Raw genomic sequence first — 27,464 nt, 5'->3', positions numbered from 1 at the left:
AATATTTCAAATAGTTTCTTTACAGTATTTCTTTAGTCAGTTTAAATTGGGAGATAAAAGTCAAGAGTGTCTTGAAACATCTAAATCACACTGCAAATCATCACATTACGTCTGAACATTTTATATAATGACTATTTCCATTCCTCATGAATCGGTCAGTTATTTTCTCGATTCATCTTTTAATTGTTAGAAAAAATGTCAGAAAATAATAGTTTCAAAAATGGTCATCACAGTGTCACAGACGTCAGATTCAGAATCAGAAATAGTTAATTAAACTCAAAAGGGGAAATTATGATTCATTACAGTTGCTATAATATATATATATATATATGTACATGTGTGTGTATGAAATAAATATATGCGAATATAAAGCAAAAAATAAAGTAAAACAAAAATGAAATGTGCATTAAGCTACTGTTACACTAGTACTTAAGATATATAAAAAATTAAACATTAAAATTTAAATAAAAAATAAAATATATATATATGTATACACACACAACTCAAATACATTAATTGTAATATTATCAATAAAATAATAATTATAATAAAATAACAATATTAAAACTAAATAATATTATATGAAATTAAAAAATATATATAAAATAAAATACCAAATAAAAATGTTTCACAATAAATATTTTAACATATTTCTTAATAAAATATGAAACATATTTGTATAAAAATATTATATAACAGTATAAGAAAATGAATCAAATTTTTACATTTGAGGAGCAAAACTGGTGAATGTTTGGCATTTTAATCTAAAAATAACTTCCAAAAAAAAGATAAATTAATTCAAAAATTAAGTTTCTGCCTATATTTTCATTTTGTTTTGTTTTTTTTTTTAAAAATTGACATGAGTATCGATTAAGTCTTAATCTTTTTTTGTTTTCTATTTTTCATTTTTAAAATTTTCTTATTCTTATATCACTTATTGAATCTATTTTGAAATGTATTCTTCTATGTCAACCCCCTTCCCTCTGCACAGTGGTTTTGTTAATGGAGATGTGAGAAAGATGGAATTAAATGAAATAATAATGAAGGTTAATATGAGACTTCATGGGGTGAGCAACCTCTCGCAACCTAATAAAGAGGACTGGACATCAATCAGTAATACAACATGTTTAGTTTTCATGCACATAAAACATAGATATATTGAGCTGATGTTAATATGACAACATAAATGTTATCACGTGAGGTCTCAGTGGGATTCAAACCTCTGAAACAATCACTGACACTTGAAGCTTTAGAGACTCAACAGTTTACATGCGTGACAGCAGCGATTAATCTGAGCTCAATGGGAGAGTCTTGGAGTCACTTGTGGAGGTCGGAGGTCAAACGGTCGTCAACAGCGCCGGCGGCGGCCCTGCGGCGGCAGACTTTTCGGCAGACCTCCGTCTCCATGGTGACCATTTACAGCAGCAGGGAGTGGCTCCTGATGCCCAGTCAGGGCTCACCATGCGACACAGCGGCCGCATATAAATCACTCCCCGAGGAAAACAATGGGGCCATATGTAGCACTCTCATAAAGGACGACACACGCACTCACACACTCACACACACACACACACACACTCACACGCGATGCAGCAGACCACCTCAGGATCCCACAACACGTAGAGACATATGAAGCAGAGCTGAGCTTCTCACTCTGTCTCCTGCAGCCTCAGATGGAGAAAAGCTCCAGTAAAAACCATCATCTTTTTTGAGTGCATTTGTTTAATAAAAATATTTAAAATATGCTTGTTTTGCTTGTTCGTTTTTAGTCGTGTGCAATATTTCACTGTTGATACTGTTCACAAACAGTTCTGTTCAGTTCTGTATAGTATTCCTTTAAGTACAGGTAGCATACTACAGTGCAGAAACACAGAAAGTCTAGAAAGTCCTGCACTGAAAATCTTACTGAAGTATAAGCATCAAAAGTACAAATACTCCTTACACAGAATGGCCCATTTTAGAATCATATATATTACTGGATCATAATTACTCATTCATTAATTTGTTCATCACTTGAGCTTAAACCATAATGATATGTTACATTTTATTTGTTAAAAAGCTCCAACATTTTCCTCTGACATGTAGTGGACTAGAAGTATAAAGTGGAAATACTCAACTAAGGTGTAAGTGCCTCAAAATTGGTCCAAAGTACAGTACTCAGGTAATCATACGTAGTCACTTTCCACCACTGGTTACCTTGGTTGCACGTCATACTGTCCTCCCTCCACCCCCATGTTTCCTGTCTGTCTCTACGCCACTGACTGCCAGGTAAAAAGAATCACAAAACTACAGCCATGTTCCCAATAACTTCTTGCTTCTTTCAATAGGTGCAGCAACTGCCCACATACTGTAGTTCATGCTGTAGCACATAGTATGCACACAAACTGGACACACTACTTCATCATAACATTGCACCTTGAGCTTTGATTCTCTTGCTCATGTATCTGTCTCAGTCCATAGCGCGGAATTTTAAGTAAACTGAAAGAGTATACGATTTCAAATGCAGAGATGTTAAAGTTATCACCTAACGTTATCTTGGAGTTAAAAACAAAATGGCGTTTGCCGAACTCACTGGAGACAAGGGTCAACCAGGAGAATTCTGCTGTTGTTATTCTGCAGTGTATGAAGTTTTAACTTTGAAGTTTGCAGATTCTATTCTTCTGCAACTTTTCTCTGCAACGCTCTAAAACGGTTTTTGTCTCTTCATGAATCTTTGGTCTGAACTGGGCTTTTGTTGATGGTTATCTTAATGATTATTTCATTCACTTCAATACTTCTTATCTTACTATATAATGATGAAAACTCTGTGTGTATGTGTGTGTGTGTGTGTCTGTTCCACGTTTTTCTCCTCACTGACTTGGTCAATCCATGTGAAATTTGGCACATCAATTGGCCAAAGGGGGGCGCTATAGCAACCGACTGAATTTGCAAACTTTGAATGGGCATATCTCATGCCCCGTATGTGGTAGAGACATGAAACTTTGCACAGAGATGCCTCTCCTCATGAGGAACACATTTGCCTCAAGAACCCATAACTTCCGCTTATATAGATTTTCCGCCATTTTGAATTTTTTGAAAAACACTTCAAATGGATCTCTTCCTAGGAAGTTTGAGCGATCTGCATGAAACTGGGTGAACATAATCTAGGGACCAATATCTAAAGTTCCCTCTTGGCAAAAGTTGGAAAACTTCCTAAAACTGAGCTTCTATAAGGCAATGAATATTGCGGAGGGCGTGGCTCATCACATAAAGGTGTATAACATCTCAAGGGTTTCACCCATCACCACGCAACTTTGTAGGCATATGACCACACATAATCTGAGGGGACCCCTCCATTATTGACCCCATCAAACAAAATGGGGGCGCTAGAGAGCTCATTTCTTATCTAGGCCTAACCGCCATATGGATTTTTACTAAACTTGGTAGATATGTAGAACAGGACGCCTCAAGGTGACTGGAGAAATTAGCAAATGCGCTATAACAACAGAAAAATGCTTAAAAATGGCTAAAATGCGACCGATCGCTGTGGCTCCCCCTGTGGCCGAATTTTTGGTATGACTATCATGGTATGGTATGCTGTACATAATCACGGAAACTGTCAGTGTGTCATTCTGTCAGTCAGTCATTCTGTCTGTCCCACGTTTTTCTACTCACTGACGTGGTCAATCTATGTGAAACTGCACATAGGCATTGAGGTTTGGCATAGGTAGAAGGTGACAAAGCTACCAATGGGTATGAACTAGTTCCTATTATTACTACTATTCGACTGGTCATCAGTAATTGTTGCTTCTGTCCGCTGTCAGTCAGCTGTCATCTGTCTACAGTTAATGTGACGTTTCTTCCACTGTGCAGAGGATTTTGGGTCAGAATAGCCAGAAAAGCATGCTGGCTTGCAGACTGCAACAAATGCAGTAGAACATTGTGGTATTTTTGGCACACTGCATTTGACACGCTATGTATTGGGACATACTAAATCTTTTCCTGGCACATCAGACAGTACGGTAGTAAAGGTACTGGAACGCACAGTGAATTTATCTTTCAGAACTGTGAAGACTCCATTAAAATCACTTGGCAGCACTATAAGAAATATTCATCCATTTCCCAACAGATATCAACTTGTTTCACATATTCCTTCTAAACGAGTGTGTGTACTCAGAAATAATTAACCACAAGTGTTTGTTTGTGGCACTGGCTGCTCACTCAGCCCGTAAAAGTGTGCGGTGTGTTCCAGGACGTGAACACTGGCATGAGCAACACGACGACGCTCGGTGCTTCATCACACTCATGAAAAGATACAAGCCAAAGGGCTTAAATGGGCCCTGCGGAGTTTTCTTGTAAAGAATTAAAAGTTATAAATGCATTTCCTTCCTCAGACAAATTTGCAAACATTTCAAATCCATGTTCACAGGAGCCTCACTGCCTTTGCTCCTGCGTGCATGATACAAACAATACAAGAGATGCACACATAAAAACACTGCTCCATAGTGCTACAAGTGGTCAAAACCTCCAGGGAACGAAATAAGAGAGCACATCAGTTTGTACACTGATGAATAATAGTACCCAGGTGTATAAAACAGGCTTAAATTCAATATAAAAAATGCAGTGATGAGTACAAGAACATCACTGGCATCAAGACACACTCTAGAAAATACTTAAAACAAGCCGATGTGCATCTGAAACACTAAAAATACTCTTATGGCACGGCTAGATTTTTAATTTAAGACGTTTCCAGGCTCAATTACAGCGACTTGATAAGAAGAGGGTTTGTTTCACTGTGGGCGAGAAGCTCATCTCTTCAAAAGGAACCTCGTGTACTGAACACCCTCCTCTTTCTGCTGAATCACATCTCCTCCTCCTCCTCCTCCTCCTCCTCCTAATCGGCTCTCAGAGTCAGACTGGAAATCGCTCCTGCCTCCTCAGCTCCTACAAGTCCTCCTGATAACTCTCCATCAGACACCATTATTATAGTTTCACATGATGACTGTGACAGCGCTGCAGCTCTGACCTTTACAGGATAACTTTGGTATTTTTCAACCTGGACCTTATTGCCCCACATTTTTGTCTTTAAGTGACGAATGGAGACAAAGATTGTTGAAACTGATCCAGTTGTAGTTGTGGCATGTTTGCATCAATGTCAATGTACTCCCACTAAAGTGTTTGTTTTTGTCACTAACAGGCTCAGATTGTTGTTGCAAGTGTCTGACAACATTATAGAAAGGATCCCTACAGAGACAGACCTTTGTTTAAAAGAGAAAGATCCTTCATGTTGAACATGGAACAGCCCCGAAATCACTATCGCCAAACCCACCAGACTCCATTTAAAAGCAGCATTTGTGCCATCAAATCAAGTTGATTTATAGCAGCACATCACGGCATTCCCAGCAGCAACTGTGCAGGAATTTTAAGCCAAAACAGGATTTTTCCTAACCATAGCAAAATGGTTTTTGTGCCTGGACATAATCACGTTAACCACAGTGGTGGTATCAGCTACATGACAACGTACAAGTGTTGCATATCTGTGGTTTGCAGAAGAGTACGATGCCAACATTTATTCTGGCACTTGGGTTTCTATGAAATGTAGTGGAGTAAGAATAGTAATTAGCATAAACACTGTAAAGCTTTAAAGTAATAATATTACTTTTCCAGTAATGAAGAGTCTTTTTAGAGTTTAGATTTTTAGAATAACAAGTCCAACACTGCTTACAACTAATAACTTTCTTTATCTCCAACGAAACCTTTAATGAATTCCAGACCAGGCCTACTGTTGTCTTTCTGTGAGAGAGTTCTTCCAGTGAGGAAACCCTCAGTTAGTTGCCTCTTTAAGCAGAACTCAACATGTACTGTGGCTGCACTGAATGGACTCCTCTCCCTGATAATGTGGGTGTAAATGTTGAACTCTTCAGCTCTACTCTGACCAAGTTCCTCCCTGAAAAACGTAGCTTGTGCTCCAAGGTTTTCCTTGGGGAACCTTTCTAATTGATTCTGACACCAAAATCCAAGATTTACAGGAGATGTATAAATACTTCTCGTTAACAAATAGCTAATCAGCCAAGCACGGGGCAGCAACTCAATCCATTTAGGCATCATGGTCAAGACGAGCTAATGAAGTTCAAACTGAGCATCAGAGTGAGGAAGAAAGGTGATTTAAGTGACTCTAACGTGGCATGGTTGTTGGTGCCAGACGGGCTGGTCTGAGTATTTACTGGGATTTTCACACACAACCATCTCTAGGGTTTACAGAGGATGGTCCCAAAAAAAAGAAAATATCCAGTGAGCCAAAATGCCTTGTTGATGCCAGAGGTCAGAGGAGAATGGCCAGACTGGTTCAAGATGATAGAAAGGCAACAGGAAGTCAAATAAGCACTGGTTCCAACCAAGGTGTGCAGAAGAGCATCTCTGAAGCAACAACACCTTGTCCAACCTTGAAGCAGATGGGCTACAGCAGCAGAAGACCACACCAGGTGCCACTCCTGTCAGCTAACAACAGGAAACTGAGGCTACAGTTCACACAGGCTCACCAAAACTGGACAATAGAAGATTGGAAAAACGTTGCCTGGTCTGATGAGTCTGGATTTCTGCTGCAACATTCAGATGGTAGGGTCAGAATTTGGCGTCATGGATCCATCCTGCCTTGTATCAACAGTTCAGGCTGATGCTGGTGGTGTAATGGTGTGGGGGAGATTTTCTTAGTACCAACTGAGCATGGTTTAAACACCACAGCCTACCTGAGTATTGTTGCTGAGCGTGTCCATCCCTTTATGACTACAGTGTACCCATCTTCTGATGGCTACTTCCAGCAGGATAACGCACCATGTCACAAAGCTCACATCATCTCAAACATGACAATGAGTTCACTGTACTCCAATGGCCTCCACAGTCACCAGATCTCAGTCCAATAGAGCACCTTTGGGATGTGCTGGAACGGGAGATTCTCATCATGGATGTGCAGCCGACAAATCTCCAGCAACTGTGTGATGTCATCATGTCAATATGGACCAACATCTCTGAGGAATGTTTCCAGCACCTTGTTGAATCTACGACACCAAGAATTAAGGCAGCTCTGAAGGCAAAAGGGGTCCAACCTGGTACAGGCAAGGTGTACCTAATAAAGTGGCTGGTGATACCTATATATTTTCATAACTGGTGTTGTAGTTCATTTGAGAAGTGCTATAAGAATAAAGATTTTAGCCACAGTTGTTGCACATGTCTGGTCACTAATCCACAGTCTGCAGATGGAAACAAGTTACATCATCAGTAACTGGTTTGTAAGGGCGTTTAAAGAGCATCACGCTGTATTTTTCCTGTGACTTCTCTAAAAGGTCTGTGTGTGTTTGCCCTCCTCACTTCTTAACCTCTTTTAAAGGTCACAGTTCTTCCGTTTGTCTCCGTCGGACTGCATCGTCTCTTCCTGCCTCCTTCACCTCTACGAGGAGGTCACAGCTTTCTCTTTCCCTCTGACACCATTTCTCTTTCTGTCTGCCCTCTCCGCTCTTAACTTTCTATAAAAAGCTCCTCGTGTCTCCGTTTTACCTCCTTCACCTCCTTAAAGTTCAGGTCAAAACTCGTTAAATTCACAGTATGTTGAATGGATTGTGTATCTGTAGCTGTGAGGATGTGGCTGATGTGTTCAAATTATAATGTTCCCTCTCAGGTAACACTTAATTTTACAGCCCCTATTTAATATTTGTAGTATATGTGAACAGTTAATACATGTACTGTAGCTGTGAGCAGATTCAAGCAGATAGGTGTTTATAAATGTATTCACCAGCTCGCTCTGGTGACAGCACCGGGCCATCAGTCTGTTAGCTTCATTCACCTTCATTACAAAGACACATCAAGGTCACTCTCTCATCTCTCTCCTTCAAAGTCCACTAGGTGTGAAAATATCTGTTTACTTGTGGTATTAATGTGTTTACTCTCTGTGAGCGCATGCTGCACATGGCGATGTACAGATGGACGACAAGTGACAGCAACATAAAGTAAGATGATGTTTCACCTCAAGGCTGCAGAACAGCTTCAACAACCAACACCATCTCTGAAAAGATCGTCTCTATGATTCACCTTTTCCTTACAAATGCCATGTTGACGTTATTTCATTCACTGTGATGATGATTATTTGCAGCTCAAATATTACATATATGTTACCAACAATAAAAGCATTCTTCCTCAATTTCTTCGATCAAGTCTTTGCTATCAACAACTTTAACCAGCATCAGAAACATGTTGGAGAAAACACCAGCAGTCCCAGTTTTACCAATCCCACATTAAAGTGACGATCAAGATGTCAGTCCTGGTTGATCTGGCAACACCTCCAGTTAATGGTGGTGACAGCAGGGCGTAAAATTAACATTTTACCTCATCTGCCACTGGCTTGTGACCTCCATAAATTTACCGGCCAAACATATTTTTCACCAGCCAAATAAAAAAATTGTGCCTGATTTGATGAAAAAGAATTACCTTACGTTTTTAGTATGAAAATCCAACTTTAGGAAAATCCAACCCTGTCCTCTGTGTTTCTTTGGCGTGCTTGCGGCAAAGGCTGCAGCTCATCGAGTTGGTGTGCTGGTCGTAGGTCAGCCATGACCGCGGCTGGCCAGCCTCGTCTAGTGTCCGTTTTTCAATAAAATGCCATGTGACATTTGGGCACATGTACAAAAATCGGCCACTGGCGGGTGTGTGTTTTTGTTTTACACGCCAAACTCATTTTTTACCCGCCATTGGCGCTTGGTGGGTGTTAATTTTACGCCCTGGGTGACAGTATATATGGCTTAATACTAGAGGTCACGGAGTTCTGAGGGCAGCAAAAAAAAAAACTAGTGTCGTTTTAATGAAGAAGTCAGCCATAAGAAGGAAACAGCTGGCCTTTTACATTGTTCTGTGAACAAGTGATCTGATTTAATGCTGAACAGGAAATGACTCTCCACACCAGCAGACGATGGTTGACTGTACTCTTCATTCAAAAAGGGAAACCTGAAGACTGCCTTGATGCTAGTTAGCCACTTAGCACCTTAACAACACAATCCAAAACATATTTACCATGTGCCAATGAACAATAACTCAAACCATCAGGAAACGTTTCTGCTAAGGCTCACCGACAGCCCAACACTGACGGCCAACTGTCGGCTTAGTGTATCAGTGCCATCACTTTAGTTTTTACATGACAGAAACTTTAGGTAATGAGTGGATCTTCCACCAGGTTATGTGAACTGCAGATATTCTAATCCTCACTCTGAGAACAAACGAAAAAAGCATTGCAGAGCGTCGGGCTACAGCAACAATGAACCCCTGAGCTTGCCTGAGAAGGACGAGATACACAAACCCGCTATTTTATCTTGTTCTGAAAATGTCGGCGTGCAGCCTCGTTCTGTGGATGATAAACAAGGTGCAGACTGATAAAGGAGGAAATACAGTGAGTGCTGGACGGAGGTACCATACTGAAAGTGTTTGGTGGAAACGAGGCTAAAGAGTAATTAAAATATCCAAGATGATTCCATTAATGCAGGTCACCAACAAAACAATATAAACTGTAAGCAGCACTCACCTCCCGAGACTCTCTGTGTTCCCAGAAAACATTTTAAAGTTTTCTATCAAATGCCAAACAATGAAAGATATCCAGAATATGCTGAAATGCTTTGTGTAACAATAGTTTGCCAAAAAATGGTTGTGTTTGGATTTCCATAAGCCCACAAATTGATACAAGACACTTGGACGATGCTGCACAGGAATTTTCAGAACGTTTTTTGGATGTTTTATAACCTTTTTTTGGCGTCTTTCGTTTGGCCTCCGTTAGAGTCTGTTTCCACTGACATGCTTTTATTTTTCGAGTGCTCTGCTCTCCAAAACACCATTTAATAAAAGACTCCTTCTGCGGCCGTAGTGAGCCTGGGGAGGTGAGAACTACCAGTATATACATTTTATATTGTTTTGGGATGAACTATTACTTTAACACAGAACTGTAAACCCACCTTAAGTGCAAATAAAAGTGTGTTAAACTGCATGTAGACAGGAGACCAAGTGTAAATATGGCTTTTCTTCCTGCCAGCTAATGAACAAAGGTGCTGCCTTGCCTCGTCTGCTCTTTTTCATTCTCTTTGTTTGTCAGTTTACGTAACGTTCTCCTTAGTTTCTCTTCTGTTCAGCCTTTTTTATCTTTACAATTTTGAAGAAAATACAATCCTCCACTCTGTATCAACCATCTTTCTCTCGTCTCTTCCTTCCTGAGTGCTCTCTTTGTCTTTGCATCCCTCTCTCTTGATCATCACTCATCCATTCGACGTACTTCGTGACAACTAAAGCACATGCATTCTCTTTATCTCTTTTTCGCCTCTGCTGCCCTTCAGCCACGCTCGCTTCTGTAACGCTTCACGACTCTCTCTTGGCCGATCCAGACTTTCTCCTCCTCTTAAAACGGGGGTCAAACTGGGACAGACGTACTGTAGCTGCCCCTCCACGCTCTCTAACCTGCACTTTCCTACACACAGCAGGCGTGGTTTTACCTTGCAGACGTCAACCCACAAAACTTTACATCCCTCTCCCATCTAATAGCCTCCTGTCTGTCTGTCTGTCTGTCTGTCTCACTTTCTATCCTTTCACTAGCTCCTGTCTGTCTCACCCTCCTCCCCTCTCTCACCTCCTTCACTCATCCACTCCGCCGCGACTCTCTCTGTTAGGCTATCAGTCTCTGCCGGGCTTAGCGGCTCGTTCCTAATCAGCTTACTGCCAATGAGACTAAGCCTGAGCTGAAAAGGCGATTGAGGGAGGCAGTTTAGCCACTGGCTGACAACTGGCAATAGCTGGGGGGATGGTGTCAATAAAACTTAGCAGGGAAGGGGAATAAAATATAAAAATGAAACTAATATATCGTCTTGGGTTTTAAGAGAGTGGAGACCGACTTGAGAGTGAAGATAAAGAGGGACAAAAGAGGAAGTATCTCAGTGTATTTCAGTGTTAAGGCGTCCCTTCTCGTGGCTCCAGGGGGAAAGCCTTCGGCTGCTAAGCTACGCTGCGGCTCTGTGAGGCCATGAACTACCACAATAGTATCAACTCTTTTACTGTCAACATTTTCGGTTGCTGGCTGGGCTGTTTTTTCTTTTGCTCTGTGGCTAAGCCGTGGATAAAACTGGGATGTTTTCCAAATGGCCCAGTTTTAGAGTTCCCCCTCGAAATTCCAGCCCTGGCTGTCCCATTAGTTACAGTGCGAGGCGCGCTGCAGAACAAAGGTTTGGCCGTTGAAAGCTGTTTGGATGGGAAAGGCTGCGGAGGGAAAGCTGCTGTCACTGCTGAGAGCAGAGCCGGATGTCCAGAATCAAAGAGATGCTCTCATTTCTCAGTGCTTCATGAGAAATGGGTTCGTCCGAGCAGAGAGGGAGGGAGGGGGAGGGGGAGATTAAATATGTGAACATCTCTGTGGATGAGAGTGGAAGCTAAAGACCTAAATGTAAATGTATGTGGCAAGTGCTTTATTTAACATGCGACCAGCAGCCAAACATCTCCACAGGCATGTGAGCATGTACTGTCATGTATGGACTGGCACGCCACGGACAGATTGAGAGACGAAATACCCAAAGTACCCAAATCACAGAGGAGGGAAGCTCATGTTAACATTTTATCTCATCAAGCCGAAACATCATGCATGACTGCCGTTATGTAACAGAGTTAGAATTTCTTATGTGGGTGGTTTTCTTCCTTGAACTTAAAAGTTAAGATGTTCCTCTGTGTATAGCTCGCTATAAGGCTGCATAATATTTGAATATACAGCTCACATTTTAAGGCTGGGCATACACTTTTTTTTTTAAATTGTTGTTTAATTCCAACTCCTACTGCACGAGGAAATCGTCACGATGTCAAGCCAAAGCTCACGATTTACCTGCTCACACTGCACAGTCCGATTATCAGTCACAACCTGAGCGTTCACACTGTACCAGTATGATAGCAAGACAAAATGGTCCGTCAGCCCGTGCAGACTGTTCTGGCTATTGACAACTGTCAATAAAGATTTGTTTGTGTGTAACGTCACACCAGTACAGTTCATGATGATAAAGTTGCTCTTGTTTATATCTGTCGCAATAGGAGGCGAAGGAAACGTCAAAGAAGCATGTATGCTGTTACCACGGCTTCACCAACCTGCCCTCCATATTATCCGTCGATGTGATGCTTTCGTGTCACTTCTGAACGCTGTCTGCCAATTTGGAGAATCAAACTGTGAAAGCCTGACAATGGCTGACCAAAATATCTGACATGTCTAACATTCATCCGAATGAAGAGCAGTCGGAAGCAGCTGATCGGGCAATGATCGGTACTTCCTCTCTCCTGTTCACTGCACAGCAAATAACTCCCGACAAAGCCAACTTTGAGTCGGACTATGATGAGTTTTTTTTCCTAAAAAGAACAAATGCCAAAATGTTAAATGTTCATCTTAAACATGAACTAAGTTTCAAATAATGAGGTATAAACATACGGTAAAGTAATCCCTGTGAGAAGAAACCCTTCAGACCGCTCTGAATACTCTGTTTCCAACATTTTTTTTTTAACTTTGCCGAAAAGATAACGTTGGATCGTGATGCAATTGTTTACATCTCTGCTACATGTAGCTACATGCTAACGTCAGGAAAACATGTAAACTTGGTTGCTGATTTTAGATAATGTTCCTGCTGGAACATGTCCGCCTGTCAAGATTTTGGTTTCCAAGTGCCTGGGTGTCTCTATGCTTCATCACAGTCATTCCCCTGACTGCAAAAGACACCGAGAACTCAGATGTGGATGATCTGAAAATGCCGACCAATCAGAGCAGACTTCACCACATATTGACGTTTGGTTTCAACGTCCACACACGATGTGCAAGGTACCCTGGGTACACTGACGTTCTGGGACATCGTGTCAAGTTCTGCCTGTTACATGCATTGTCTTCTTTCAAAATACACTTCTGTTTTCACAGGAATTTTACAGTTTACATACAGTCTCTTTCAAAATAAAAGCACTACGTCAGTACAATGCCACGAATTTATGTTTTTTTTTCCTTCAACAACAAACACATGGTTGGGAAAACAGAAGAAGTTTGGCTTCAGAATCTTACGGGATGTGAAACCAGGGTGAAAGTCATGGTTTGTTGGACCCATCCACCAATACTCATTCGTCTTATTCGTCAATAAGTCTTTCGCCAACTTATCTTTCGTTCTTGTCCTGATGCGTTGTCCTCCGACACCGCTGGTGCCTGCGTATCATGTTGACGTTAAAGAATGCCTTTTTTCGTCGGTTGCTGACGCTGCAAGTCACTGCCCAAGGGCTGGATTTTGACAACTTTGGAGTGAGACCGAGCTCCGTAAACATGTTCTAGTAGAAACTTGAAATAAATGTATAAACCTGAAAATAGGTCCTCTTTTATTTGTAATTATCTATAATATTTGAGGGCATGTGATCGAGCATTTTAACATAGTGGTGGCGCATCTTTTAGTTAAGTAATATGCCAGGTGAATATTTTTACTCTGGGCCTGTAAGACCTTTTTAAAATACACTCATTTAGTCTCCAATCTGCACAATCAGCTTTTAAAACGAACAACTGTTGAACCCTTAATTCCTGGAAAGCTCACGTTTTGCAGAAACACGCTTTTAATCTCATCAGTAATATGGGGCACATCACGTGGCTGCTGGAGAGTCCTAGTGAGTGTGTGGTGGAGGTTGGGTGGGCTGGGCCTGGCAGCACCCATGGCCCACTCTGTCCGTCTGTTTGTCTGTCTGCTAACCTCCACCAGCATCCAACGGCTCATTGGTCACACTTTGCAGGGGGGAAGGGAGGGGAGGAGAAGTGCTGGGGGGGATCAGAGGCTTACTGGGAGGGGCTGCAAACCACAGACAAATTATACACCCTCCCCTAACACAGCTGGTCGCATAACAAGGAAAAACATCCTCCTCCATCGAGTGTGCCGGGCAGGAAAATATGATCCACACTGCAGAGTCCGACCCCCCTCCTTTTCCCTTCACTGCAGGTGGAGATTTAACTGGAGCTGCTCTCAGTTTTTCCTGTTTCTGTAAAGTTTTTTAAACGCTCAGATGACTTTTTGACTTTCTCACGACACCTGCTCTGACAGGCTGAAAAACCAAAATGGGAAGCATTTCCTTTTTTCTGCCGTGCCCTGGCACAGCCGTGGAGAAGTGGCGGCAGCGGCAACATCTGGCTAGAAAACTGCTGAGTTCTCCAGTTTGTCCCCGGCGCTGGCGGAGTCTGTGGGTCCGATTTACATTTCTGGAAAACCAACACAGACCAAAGCGGTTGCCCTGACTTCCCCCCTCCCTCTGAGTAGAAAAACAATGCAGCGAGGAATTCTCTTTTTCTTTCTTTTCTTTTCTTGCTCCAAAAAAAGCTCAGAGGAATCAGACAAATTCTCTAAAAACAGAAAAGGGGGAGAAAAAGCTTTGAATGGGGGGAAAGAACAGATGAAGGAGCAGAGGAGCAAGAGGAGGAAAAAATATCACTAGAGGGCAATTATCTGGGCTATTTCTGGAAGACTGCTTTTCCATCCTCCAGTGGGGACGGAGGGAACAGGGAGGGTCTGTTTGGCAGCTGGCTGGAGGAGGTGGAGGGTGGAGAGACAGAAGGAGGGGGTAGAAAAAGAAAGGAGGAGAAGTGAATGAAAGCATGGGACGTCTGAAAACTAAAGAGTGTCCAGTACAGTGAGTACAGCAGGGCTCTGAAGGGCCGAGCTAGCAGGGGGGACAGAGTGAAAGATGAAAACAAGGAGTGGGAGGAAGGGAGGGAGGGGTGGAGGTGAAATGGAGTGACGTAAAGAGACAAGATAACAGAGGGAGAGACGCCAAGAGACAAGACAGAAGTGCTGCAGGCCTGCCTCTACAGATTGGTGATCAGCTCATACAGACACAGTAAAAGTTTGGGTTTCAAGGCCAAAAGGAAAACTAACAAATGGATAATAAAGATGGACAAACTTAAATGTCTTTATCTGTTGGTTTACACTGGGATAACGATGATCTCATACTGTTGGGTTCAAACAGGAACAAAATGAAAATAGAGGACAATGAAATTAAAAGCAGATGCGATGATTATAAAAATAAGAAAGCTCTTCTTTTTCTTGTGAAATACTGAACTTGACCTCTTCAGGCCTCCATGGCTTCATTTATACTTCCTTTTAACTATGCATTCACATCATGGCTGCCTCACGTACTCTGCGTGCGTTTGAAGTACTGGTTGTGCATGTCCTTAGAAAATAACATGACGTGTCTCCTAAATGCAATACACACATTAAAATCTAATTTATGGTTGGGTGCGCAACACTTTTGATGAGTGATGTTCGACAGAAATGACGTATTTTCGATATTATCATATAATATTATATATTACTGAAAACGGATATTTATCGTTGTGTTTGCACCTGTCATTTACACATAACCAGTGTTTTTCTTGACGAAAACAGAGATTTTCAAAAGCAACTTCCAAAGTGAACATTTTTAAAAATGTATGTTTGTATGGAGACGTGTAAACCGGATAGACGGAGATTTTGGGAAAACGATGGCGTTGCAACCCAGTTGGCGCATGCCCATTAGGCGCCCGGAAACCACAACAACAATGGCGGATATATGCCGGGTTGTTTACGTTTTGTTAGCACTTTTGGGACTACTTACGAGCTTACAAATGAACTAAGCACTGCTGCATCAACATCACCGCTACATCGGCGCACAAAGACGTCTGCTGTGCCCACTAAACAGGGATATCATTTTCACAACCGATCGTGTAAACCTGGAATGTTTTTTATACGGGATAAATATAAATCCGTTTCTATTTGCATCTCTATCCACAGAAGCCGCCGTGGGTCAGCAGCAGCTTCTTAGGAGCTGAGAGGACAGCGGCCGGCCAAACTGTCTGCACCAGACCGGCTGACAGCAGACATTTACTTAACCAAAATAGTTTTCATGTCAGCGCCACAGGAGGAAATCAACAGTATTCATCGATTCACTGATTTTATTTCCCAGAACACTGTAGACAGTGAGGGGAATCTGCGGCTCACAGACAAACTGGGGGCTGAATATTCAATAAATATAAGGTTAAAAAGATAAAAATACTTATACAGCAGGATACCTGTTTGATTTAAACAGCAGTCTTTGCAGCTTATACTAAACAGCAACAGAAATGGACTCAGACTGAATTTTTGCCAAAGCATAAATTGAAAATGTTACGCGACACGCTCTCCAAAAGTGTTTGCATCTTGAAAACAGTTTGTGGACTCCAGTATGTTTTCATTCTGTCCCTGATCAATTCTTATAAATTCATTTTATAAATATTAGAATCCTAAATATTAGAATTTTTACAGATTCCAGTGTTTCTGATCAGCTTCCAAAGGCTCGAACACAGACAAAATATTCTAGCTACAGTTTAGAGCTCAACAACTCCCAAAACTACAATTTTATCCGTGTAGTAAGTTCGGCCCAGTGACTAAAACTCCATTACTCAAAACAAGACAAAAGTCTGTCGGGCCTCGGGTTTATGTAATCTGCAGAAAAAAACAGGAAAACCTTCCATGACCTTTAAAAACAATAACAAGCGAAGTAAGATGTCAGCTGAAACCAACAAGCCGTAACCGCTACAACTTTCACCCTTTGTTTACTCAAACTGCTCCCATCAAACTCGCCGCTCCGTCGTCACACCAATTCTGCTGCTCATTTCCAAGTCCTGCGATCAAACTCGTCTGAGTGAAGTGAGACAAATTTACACCATGTTTTGTAAAGTGCAAACACTTCAGTGGAGAGATCAAGAGGAGAGATGAAAGAGACAAAACGGGGAGGAGGAAAAAAAACAACAGAGAAGAAGACAATAAAGGCAAAGAACTCGTTAGCGAGTTGCAAAAGCCCAAAGCAAGAGCACACATGATGGTGCAGAGCGATACAACAGGGCCTGTAGCTGCTGCTGAAGGCTTTTAACTGCAAGACACAACAAGGATTAGAAAAGTAGGCGAGAGAATAGAGGACAGGCGGAGGAGAGAGAAGGAGGTCGGGGAAAAAAACAGATAAAAAGTGGGATGAAGAAGACAGAGACAAAGTTTGAGGACAGAGAAAAAGAAGATAGAAAGTAAAGTGAGAGGAAATGGAGGGGAAGGAACAAGAAAACGATAAAAAGCCATTGAAAGAGGAAGGTGAAGGAAAGATGAGAGAGGTAAATGGGGGGGGAAGAGGATGAGAGATGGTGAGTGAAGGAGCTTTTTCAGAGTAGAAGAGACGATGGGAACAAGATGAAGAAAATGGGACTGTTTACAGGCTGAGAAGACGAACAGGTGATCACCTGAAGCTGGGAACAGATGTTTACTGAAAGCTACAAAGACTAGACAGCCCACACATAAAGAGTATTTACACCGACACACGCAGAGTTTTTGTAGTTTTGACGGGAATAAAGGAGCACGTCTTTGAACAGGACAGGACAGTTTAGACTATAATGATGCAAGGCAGCTCCCAAGATGCTATTAAATCATGAATTCTCCTGTACTCCTGCACCCAAACAGAAGCTGACGTCCTTAAAAAATGTATTGACTTGCTAATGTCTGGTGCAGTTTGCAAAGAATCGAGTGGACAAAGACACAAAAGTAAACTGCAGAAACCTGATGAACCACACGGCTGCAGTAAAATAATAATGTGCCGTTTTCAGTGGATTTTTAAAATCATTATTTCTCATGCTGTGTGATGTCAACAGTCTTCATTTGGAGACGGTGCTTAACAATCCTCACGAGGAAAGTTTGCAGCTGCTAATGCCCACCATGCACACGAAGACTTTGAAAAGACTTTAAAGACTAAAGTGTGACGTCCACTCACATCTGAAGACAATGTGAGTGTTTAGTCACGCACTATAAGATTTTGCAAAGACTGGGGATCTTTCAGGGTCACTACTTGATTACATCGAGACCTCTTTGGAGATTATTTCCCATCCTGCTCCTGGTAGAAAGTATGACACCAAACTCCCTTTAAGAAATATGACATTTTAATAATTCCCTACTTGTGTGAAAAAACCACATCACTAGAAACACAAGATAAAAGGCATCACATGTCGACTGTATTTTTGTCAATTCGGCATCAATATAATCCACAAAGATAAATTGTATTTGCGTATAAACTTTACATTTTGGATTTTGTTGCCTGGTTAGCTGTGCTGTTAAGTTTGGAGGAGACTGTGGGAATGAGAGGCGAACTGTTCCAAAAATTGCACTGGTTGGTGGATCAGATAAACACTGATTTCAACACCGACTATTATTGACTTCATGTTTCCACCAGTTTCTTCTCCTTTTCCACAGTCTCAGAGAACAAAGACTTGTTCACATTCCCCTTTTACACTGCCTATTCAAGGCAGGAATGTCACACCGCTATTCTGCCTCGCCGTTCTTTATAACTGGGACAATCACAGAATGGAGGGCAGAGTTGTCTCACCTTTAAGCCGGCAGTGGAGGTAGTAACAGCGCTGAATCTACGTCTGTGTAAAAGCGAAAGCCTGCAGGACGGGATCATTGACTGTGTTGTGCATGCGACCCCACTGCAGGATATTTAAAAGGCAGCTAGTAGTAGTAGTTAGCAGCTAACTCAAGGAAGAATAAAAGCAGCTGAAAATGCGAATTTGGGAGACGGTGATGTGTGGGAGCTCCTTACCGTCTGAGCAGGAGACGAGATCAGCCGCCATATAACAGGGATGGTAAATGTTTGTTATCGCCACATTAATGCCGTTGTTATTGTTTACAAAGAGCTGCCGATGCGTATGCTATATGTCACACAAGAGGCTGATGCCGTTGTGTTACATGTTACGTGTTTTTTTGCTTCCAGGATGCCGGCATACCGTTTAAAATCAAACACCGGGGCGGCATGATTCTGCCGTTGTTTGGTTCTGTGTAAAAATGCAAAGGCGGATATAAAGAAGAGAGTTTGTATCGGGCTCTGTGTAAAAAGGGCTGATGCCACAAATTTGAGACAGTTGTTGCACTTAAATCAGAAAGTGTTTAAAAAATGCGCTTACTGAAAAGTTACCTAGATTTTACCATCGATTCCAATTTGATTTGTATTTGGTCTTTGAGTTTAACAGAGGTGCACCACAATGCTAACACAGCCACAAAATAATACATCAATGTCAAAATGAAGATAAAGTAGTTAACGAAAACAAAGCTGTAGCCATTCTGAAAAACAACATCAATATAATTTAGGAACAAGGTACAAAGAATCCAGACGACATCAATCATCTCTCAGCTTTAATATCGTTATCTATAATGCAGAAGTTAGAGATGAACTCAAGAAACTTTGGAGAGAATATCTAACTGAGGGCAGCACGATGAGAAGAATCTGCACAGTGAGCCAGAAGAGGAGAAAATATTAAGAGCAAGAGCAACAGACGGAGGGGAGAGTGGAAGAAAGGAAGAGAGAAACTCCAGGCTGATATTCTGAGCCCCGGCGCTGTGCATCTACAAGAGCAAACCCTCGAGTGGAGCGCTGGGAGCAGCCAGGAGCCTGGAGGAGGAACCGGGAGAGGGAGGGGAGGCCGGAGCAGCACAATGCCTCAGTGTAGCCCCTCAGCGAGGCCTCGAAACAAGGCACAATGGCTGCACTGTCAGCAGACCTTCTCCTGCACTTTCATAGGTCTCCCTGACACCAGGCCTCTCCCCTTTCTCAATAAACCAGCACAACAACCTTTTCAGGGGCCGGAGCAACGGTCTGCTCCTCCACTGCCGGCCTGAAAGAGACCATTCTGCGCTCAACCGTCGCTGTTTGAGATGGTTTTGTCTTTCTTCTAATTTTTTTTTTCATTCCAGTGCTGCGTCTGACATGCTATGAGAGAATGGGGGATTATCACCATCTTGTTGCTCGCTAGGCCATGGGGCATTTTCCTGTTCCTAATGGCTTGTGGGTAGAGCTACTGAAAACTGAAAAACCGCAGGGGTTGAAAACATTGTTGTGCATTCAATGCGACAAAGTGCAGAGTTCAGCGATTTCTGGATAAATGGGCGAAGCGAGTTTCCATTCAGGAAGAGAAAAGACAAATAAAAGAAAGTGCGGAATGAATGATTCACAACAGCGATGGCCATGAATGATTCATTGACAAAACAGGAATGCGTTTTAAAAATTCAAACAGGTCGAACACTTCAGGAGAGAGCGCCCATTCTTAAAAAACACCAGACAGGTCTTGTGCCGGCGAAGCCCCTCTTCAGACAGATCAAAGCCCAAACACGAAACTGGAGATGGTCCTTCATTCATGAAGCATGTCGGCTTTCCAAGGAGGAGATTTGCCACTCTGGCAGCAGCCATTAGCCAACTGGAGCGGCTCAAATCCAGCAGCCTCTCAGCTCTGCTGTAGGCCGCTGTTGTTGTTGGTTTGGTGTAATCACGGCTGCTGCTTGCAAACTTTCATAAATACTGGGGTCAAATTTTCTGTCAAGATGTAGTTCAAAAAGTTTGGAATCTCCCACCACAGAAGCTTGATTGGGTCGAGTCAGACAACTCTATGTTTGATTGGGCTTTCATGCTTTTAGGTTATAGAAAAATCCTCTTCACAGTAAGTCTTATTTTGGGAACCAGATGAATCATGTTTTATTTTCTTCGGCCCCGACCTCGACAGTCATAACCGTTTATCTAAAATGGGTCCTGTTTGAGACAATGACAGCTTGCGGAGCCTTCACACTGAACACAAAACATGTGATGACATTTTTGGCTCATGCATCCTTGCGCCAGGGACACTAGAGCCAAGCATAAACCTAGCTTAGACAGAGGAACGCTGCCAAGATGGCTGCAGCTGATGTAAAACTTTCTGTTTAAGTACTATTTCAAAATTCTGATGGCGAAAACTGCAACACCAAATGAATAAAAGATTTTGGACTAACTATCATTTGCGATTTGGTCTGGGGATGAACACCGAGGGGTTACTCTGTAAGAAGGGGTTTCTTTTGTACATGGAAAACAAAACGCTGTACAACGCTTCGACCAGACTGACGATTGAAAGGGCAGGAAAATATATAACAGCCTACCCACGGCCTGATTGAGGCACAAATGTTGCACAGTCATTGCACCTTACTGCTCTGTACATAGGGTACAAACACCACATGGAAGACAGAGTTGTTCCTCTGTTAGGGGCCGTACACATGCCACGCTTTTTGCCCCCTTAAATAATGTATATTTTTAATTGGTTAATAATGAGTGTACAAAATGTCAAAAACAAACTGGTCTAGTGTGACCTCTCCAAATGGTTTGTTTCATCTGATTAACAGTTTCAAGATGGCAAGAATTAGGACCAGTAACACATCAGAATCATCCCATAAAAATAAGCTGGTAATGTTGAGCTGATTAATAACGCAGCCCCACAATGATCCATTGTATCCGAGACATCGAGGATCCTCTCCCCAAAAAGTGTTTTCCTTTGTCGTCCGAGCTCTCGAGTTACTTTCTGTCCTTGAGCATTGTACGTGGGATGAATGAGACACTTCAGGGTGAGGCTTCGGATTAAAGTCTCATCAGACAGACAGACACTCTGCTGGAGTGTCCTCGAGCAGGACACTGTATCACGCTGCCAGCCTCGCTGCGTCCAGGCCGACCTCTGACCTCCCTGTGGAGGGGCGTGAACACAAAGGCAATTTCCCCACGACGATCAATAAAGCATCACGTTACCACCCTCTAAATGGGAAGTGCTGTAAAGTGTCATAATTTGTGTCATCAATCATCTTGTCAGAGGAGCAGGGTGGTTTGTTTTTTTTTTTATGCCCTGAGACCGAGCCTCTCTATTGACTTTGATCCAAATGTGAGATTTGTGCTGTTTTTAAGGTCGTTTTCTATTTTTGGTTTGTTTTTGTGTTTAGTTTCTGTTTTTACGTTGTTGTTGTTTTGTGTTTATGTCATTATTTCTACATTCTTTTTATGTTTTTTTTTCGTTACGTGTTTTTTTTTTGTGTGTGTGTTTCTATATTTTTCTGGTATTTTTTGTTACCTTTAAGTTTTTCTGTTGGTAGATATTTTTTTTTCCTGTGTCTATTTTATCTTAGCTTTTTCCAATTGTTTTCATTTTGTGTTCCTCTTTCTCAGTTCTTCAAGTGTTTCCCCTTTTCTGGGTATTTTTATTTTATTTTATTTTTATGGTTGTTGTTTATGGTTGTCTGTGTTTTTCAGGGTTTCTTGTGTTTCTTTTTAGCGGTTTTCTTTTTCTTTACGAATTTTCTTGTTCGTTGTTTTTCATGTTTTCTTCGTTTCTTATTTTTGAGTTTTTTGTTTGTTTTTTTCCATTCATGATTCTCAAGTTTTTCTGCCCCTGTTTTTACATTGTTAGTTTCTTTTTCTTACATGTTCTCATTGATTGTTTTTCATATTTTTAGTGTTTTTGTTTTCTCTTTTTTGTGTTTTTATCTCAATTTTTCTGTTTTTCATTGGTGTTTTATTGTTTGCATTATTCAAAGGTGGTTTTTTTTAATTTTTGTGGTTATTTTTTTCAGTCTCCTTTCAGTTTTTTTGTGTTCCTCTTTCTCAGTTAGAGGGTTTCCCTTTTCTTTTCTTTTATTTCTTTTTTGTCCATTTCGCTTTTTGTAATTCTTTGTTTTTTTAATTTATCAAACAAAATTCGAAAAGTTTTTCTTTTTCAAGATTTTTTCTGTTTCAGTTTTTCAGGACGACTTATTTTTTTCCCCAGTGAGTTGTTTTTTTCTGTGTGTGTTTCTCAGGTTTTTTCTGCCTCTGTTCTTTTAGTGTTTGTTGATATTTGTGGGGAATTTTTTGCACATGTTTTTTGGTTACTATTTATCAGAAATTTCTGATTTTTCAAGATTTTTTGTTTGTCTGCTCAATCTCATCTTGTTTTCTTTCTGGCCTTCTGTTGATTTTTGGTCGGTGTTCATTGTCTTAATTTTTTCTGTTTTGTGTGTGTTTGCGCTGAGGTGCTCCTTTTACATTTTTTTTAAGTCTTTCCCATTTCAAGGTCTTTTTTGTTTGTTTTGTTGTTTGTTTGTTCTTCCTTTCATGTCTGTTTCTCAGCTTTTTGGTGTGTCTGTTTCTTTGTTTACTTTTCTTCTTCTTCTGTTCTTCAGTTGTCTGTAATAACATGCACTTCCAATGAATAGTTAGCTGGTTGAAAGGTAAATAATGGAAAACACATCAATGGCTGATTGGGGGCGTTTGGGACTCAGTGTCTTGCTCAAGGACATGTGGAGCTCAGGACTGAACCACCAACCCTGAAATTAATGGACGACGCACTCTCTGTGAGCCACAAAAACACACCATAAATTATCATAAGAACTTATCCAACAACACTTTAAGGGTTTTCATTGAAGTGAATTCCATGTTTCATATTTGTTTCCATGACCTGTTTTCAACTCTTTGTACACAAACAGACTTTGGCCTCAATTCTTAAAGTCTGTAATGTGTCTGTTCTTTTGTTTTGATCTGTTTACATGCCCCGTCACTCTGTGGCGAGCACAGTGACAGACCCGTTTCGTTAAAGAGAGGTTATAAATACTTTTTATTTTGCTTGAAGAAAAAAACAGCACTAAAAAAACTCCCAATTGCAATAAATAAGACATAAATAATAAACAGACTTCTCGAACTCCACCGTGGGTCTGAGAGCAAATACAGTGAATTATCACAGAGCTCAGGACAGGGTTTACGAAGGCCTAGCAAAATGCAACCAGATGACTAACCACAGAACAAGGGAGGAAACAGGGGACGGAGGGAGTCACTAAACAGCTGCCTCTATAGGACTCCTATAAAGCTTCAAGATGGTACCTAAAACTAACATTAACTGAAAGGGCTTTAAAAACAGAACCATAGGAAACCAATTTCCACCTACACCAAACAAACAAGGAAAAAAAAACCCTCAGCTTTTCTCCTCGCTGCAGAAAACCCATTAAATTCGTCTGAAAGGCTCGGTGCGGATCAGTCCTGTGAATGCATGTCGTGAGAGGAGGAGGGGGAGAGCAACAGCCAGAGACAAATCCTGGCAGAGAAGGTGGAAGGAGAGAAAATCCCACAAGAGTGGAGAAGCAAAAAAAAAAAAACACATACACACAAAACTGAGCATCTGTCCTCCTGTCGCAGGTGATTATTCTGGGCGACAGGAGAAGTGCAGCCTCATCATTATGGAGTGAAGCCACCATCATATGCCAGAAAAACACAAAAAGCGGGTGGATGTGACCCCGAGTGGCAGAGGAGGAACGGCTGGTGTTGCATTAGACACGAGTAAACACTCTGCATCCATCGCGCCTTCATTCAATCGAGCATCTGCTGTTTGTATTGAGGATTATTTACTGGTTTGAGGGACTGAGCAAACCTAATTAAATATGGATTTATGTACTTTAGGTGTTGTTTATCAGGGCTGTGCTGGTGGTTGACATTACAGGTTAACAGTGTTAACAAGGGGAGGGTACAAGGTAATTATCTGATTAAATTCAGTGAGTATTTAACATGATAGTCAGGAGTGAAAAGAGGACCTCTTTAAGATGCTAGCACAACAGCTGTTATGTTCATGAGGTCGTGTTTACTCACTATACATCAGAGCTGTTTAATATGCTCACATATGGTGGAGACTTTGACATCAGATCTGATGCTAAAAAACAGAAATGAACAGACAGTTAAGATGTAAAGAGAAAATTAGTATTTCATAGTGGATTTGTTCTTAAAGGCAAACTCCTTCTATGGAACACATGAAAGCTGGGGAGGGCAGGAATCTGGAAAAGGCAAGAAATATAGCAGGTCTTGAGAATACATTTCATTTCCCGCTTTCTTTCAGGGCCCATGTTAACGTGCTGGGCGCCATGGCCAGCTCACGATCTGCAATGACAGTTTGGCGTCTGGTCAAGTTTATCCACGAATGAACCGGGGCGGTTGTGCAACAACTGGGGCGCTTCCACGTCCGGTGTGAACATGGTGTAACCCAGAGCAGGCAGCAGCTCTAAAGACAAACCTTCGGACGGCGGATGTAGCAGCTTGAATTTGGCCAGCTCAAACGCCCCCAGTGCCTGGTGTCACAACGGGCTGGTGGCTAACAGCAGCAGCACCAGGAATAACCTGTGTAACGGCAGCAACAGAAAGTTTGTATATCCTGTAGGGAGTCGGGCTGTCGAGTCCCCCAGAGCTGGGGTTTGGGATGCTGCGGCTGCTTCTGGGGTCCATCTCCAGAGCTGCGGCCCACTCTCCTCCCAGCGAGGTGGTTTGTAGCAGCGTGGAGTGAGGTGGAGACCACACTTTGATTCAAAGCTCTAGCTAACATTAGCTACATAAACGTGAACTTGAAGCCCCAGTCGTGAGCCTTTAGCTCCTGGTAGCAGAGGGCAAAAGTATGAACGACATTTTCTCTCTACCTCTAAAATCTTCACTGATACTGACACGTGATTTGTTTCGTTTATTGTCTCTCTTGTTGATAAGTCCGTCTTCCTTTGTTGGGACGCTTTGCAGTGTAGGCAAGTGTTGCCAATGCTGAAAGGGCAACTTTCTCTGCAGGATTCTCCACCACTGAATCAGGCTTTCACCGAGGGGACATGCATGCTCATCTGCATTTGTAGAACAGCCAACAGAAATGTCCTCTCTCTGAAATGACCTCTCTCTCATCAAGGGATCAGGGGGCCCACGCTTTTTCATTGACAAAATTTCCAAACATTTCCATGACTTTTCAAGGACCCATTATAACATTTTGTTTTTTTTTCTTTCTTGCCTGACTTACTCGACATTTTTCAAAAATATCAAACTTTCAAACTCGAAAGCGATGAAACACGGGGAGAAAATAAAGATTTGTACGTGATGGTAAACCAAACTTTTTCACACATTGATACATTTTAGAGGTTCATTACATCGACAACTACAGAAACATATCTTGCCATTAGGTTACGTCACATGGAAGGTTATCCACATAGAGCCCGGTCTCACTCTGAAGTCGTCAAAATCCGGCGCTTTGGCAGTGACTTGAGAATCAGAAACCAACGGCCGATTGCCGTTATAGTTTAATGGCGCCCGGTGGTGTCAGGGGGAAACGCAGCAGGACGAAAGTTAAGGTGGTGAAAGTCCGACTGGGATGGGTGGGAGATGTGGTGGATGGGTCCAACAAACACCGACTTTGTTCTAAAGCCAAACGGTTTTGTACTGACGTAGTGCTTTTATTTTGAAAGAGACTGTATGTTAAATTTCCTGTGAAAACAGAAGCGTATTTTGAAAGAAAACAATGTATGTAACAGGCAGAATTCAACATGGCGTCCCAGAACATCAACAACCACCACACCCAGGGTACAGTACCTTGCACGTCGTATGTGGACGTTGAAAGTCCATGACCAGACGTCAATATGTGACAAGGTCGGAGTAAGAATGTGTGGCCACATAAGATTAACTGTAACAATTTTATCATACACAACAGAATTCCATGACTTTCCCAAGCCCGGCAAATATGACTGTAAAATTCCATGACTTTTCCAGGTTTTCCATGACCGTGGGAACCCTGCAGGCTGGATTTTCTAAAGCCTGAAAACAAAGCCAAGAAGAGGCGCAGAAGTCTAGTGATCCCTCAGTCCACTTGCATTTCAATGTGCTCAAAGTTTACTATGGGATTTTTGCCCAATGATGCCACAACAAAATGGCCTACTTTGGCTTTCAACTCTGCAGTGCTGTTGTATCGTACAGCACTGGACGTTCCACATCAAGGTCTGTTTACAAAGGCTACTGAGTGCAGATGAGGGTTGTGTCCTCACTCCTACACAAGTTTATTATCCCCTTAGAGAATGGGTTGAATTCATGTGACGACTGTTTTAATGTTACTAGATTTATTGTCTGTTTTTATCATCTTTTTTAAAAGTTTTTCTATCTCTTTGATCTTTTTTTTTAATATGGACTACATGTCCACAACGAAATGAGCTGGCTGATTGATTAGACAGTTATTAGTCAAAACCTACCAGCGGACGGTCGTAATTTCCTACTGCGGCTGATTATGTTCAGTGGTGCTACAAATAATTCACTAAATCAATCACTTTGTCTATAAAATGTCAAAGACTAATGCAAGAAAGGCCCAAAACAAGACGCCGGAGCCAAAACTGCTGCTTTTGTTCAACCAAGAGTCCCAAAGATTCAATTTACAACAACACACGACACAGAGAAGCAGTTCATTTTCACAGTGGAGAAACTGGAACCAAAGAACGTTTGGCATTTATGTTTGGTTAATGACCAACAATCAATTCATCAAAACTGCTGTAAACCTTCTGTCATGAACTAATCAAATAATGGACTAATCGTTTGAGCACTAATCATGTGGTATGTTAGGTTTCCATGCACTCGATATGAGGCTGACATCGCTGTAAACATTACCACCTCTGGCTCACATCCACACACTAGCACAGTGTTAAATGTCACCAGTCTTTAAGTGCTGTGATTCTGCTCTGTCCTCTTTGACTTCTGTTGGCAGTTTCCTACATTTCCCAGACTGACTTTTAGGACCTCTAATTTTCTGTTTTCGTTTATAGAAAGATAACGGTACTGAATGTATCATCAAA

General features: G+C 41.7%; 1 protein-coding gene across 1 annotated transcript in view; it reads right to left on the bottom strand.

Moving 5' to 3' along the window:
• The window catches only part of brf1a (BRF1 RNA polymerase III transcription initiation factor subunit a), a 159,053-nt gene that overhangs the window by 30,057 nt on the left and 101,532 nt on the right, over window positions 1-27,464 (bottom strand). The gene's annotated exons all lie outside the window — the stretch shown is intronic.

The sequence above is a fragment of the Epinephelus fuscoguttatus genome, linkage group LG14 (assembly GCF_011397635.1).
Source record: "Epinephelus fuscoguttatus linkage group LG14, E.fuscoguttatus.final_Chr_v1".
NCBI classification, from domain to species: domain Eukaryota; kingdom Metazoa; phylum Chordata; class Actinopteri; order Perciformes; family Serranidae; genus Epinephelus; species Epinephelus fuscoguttatus.
Note: the sequence above shows the minus strand (reverse complement) of the source record. Positions and strands in the feature narration are given on the sequence as shown.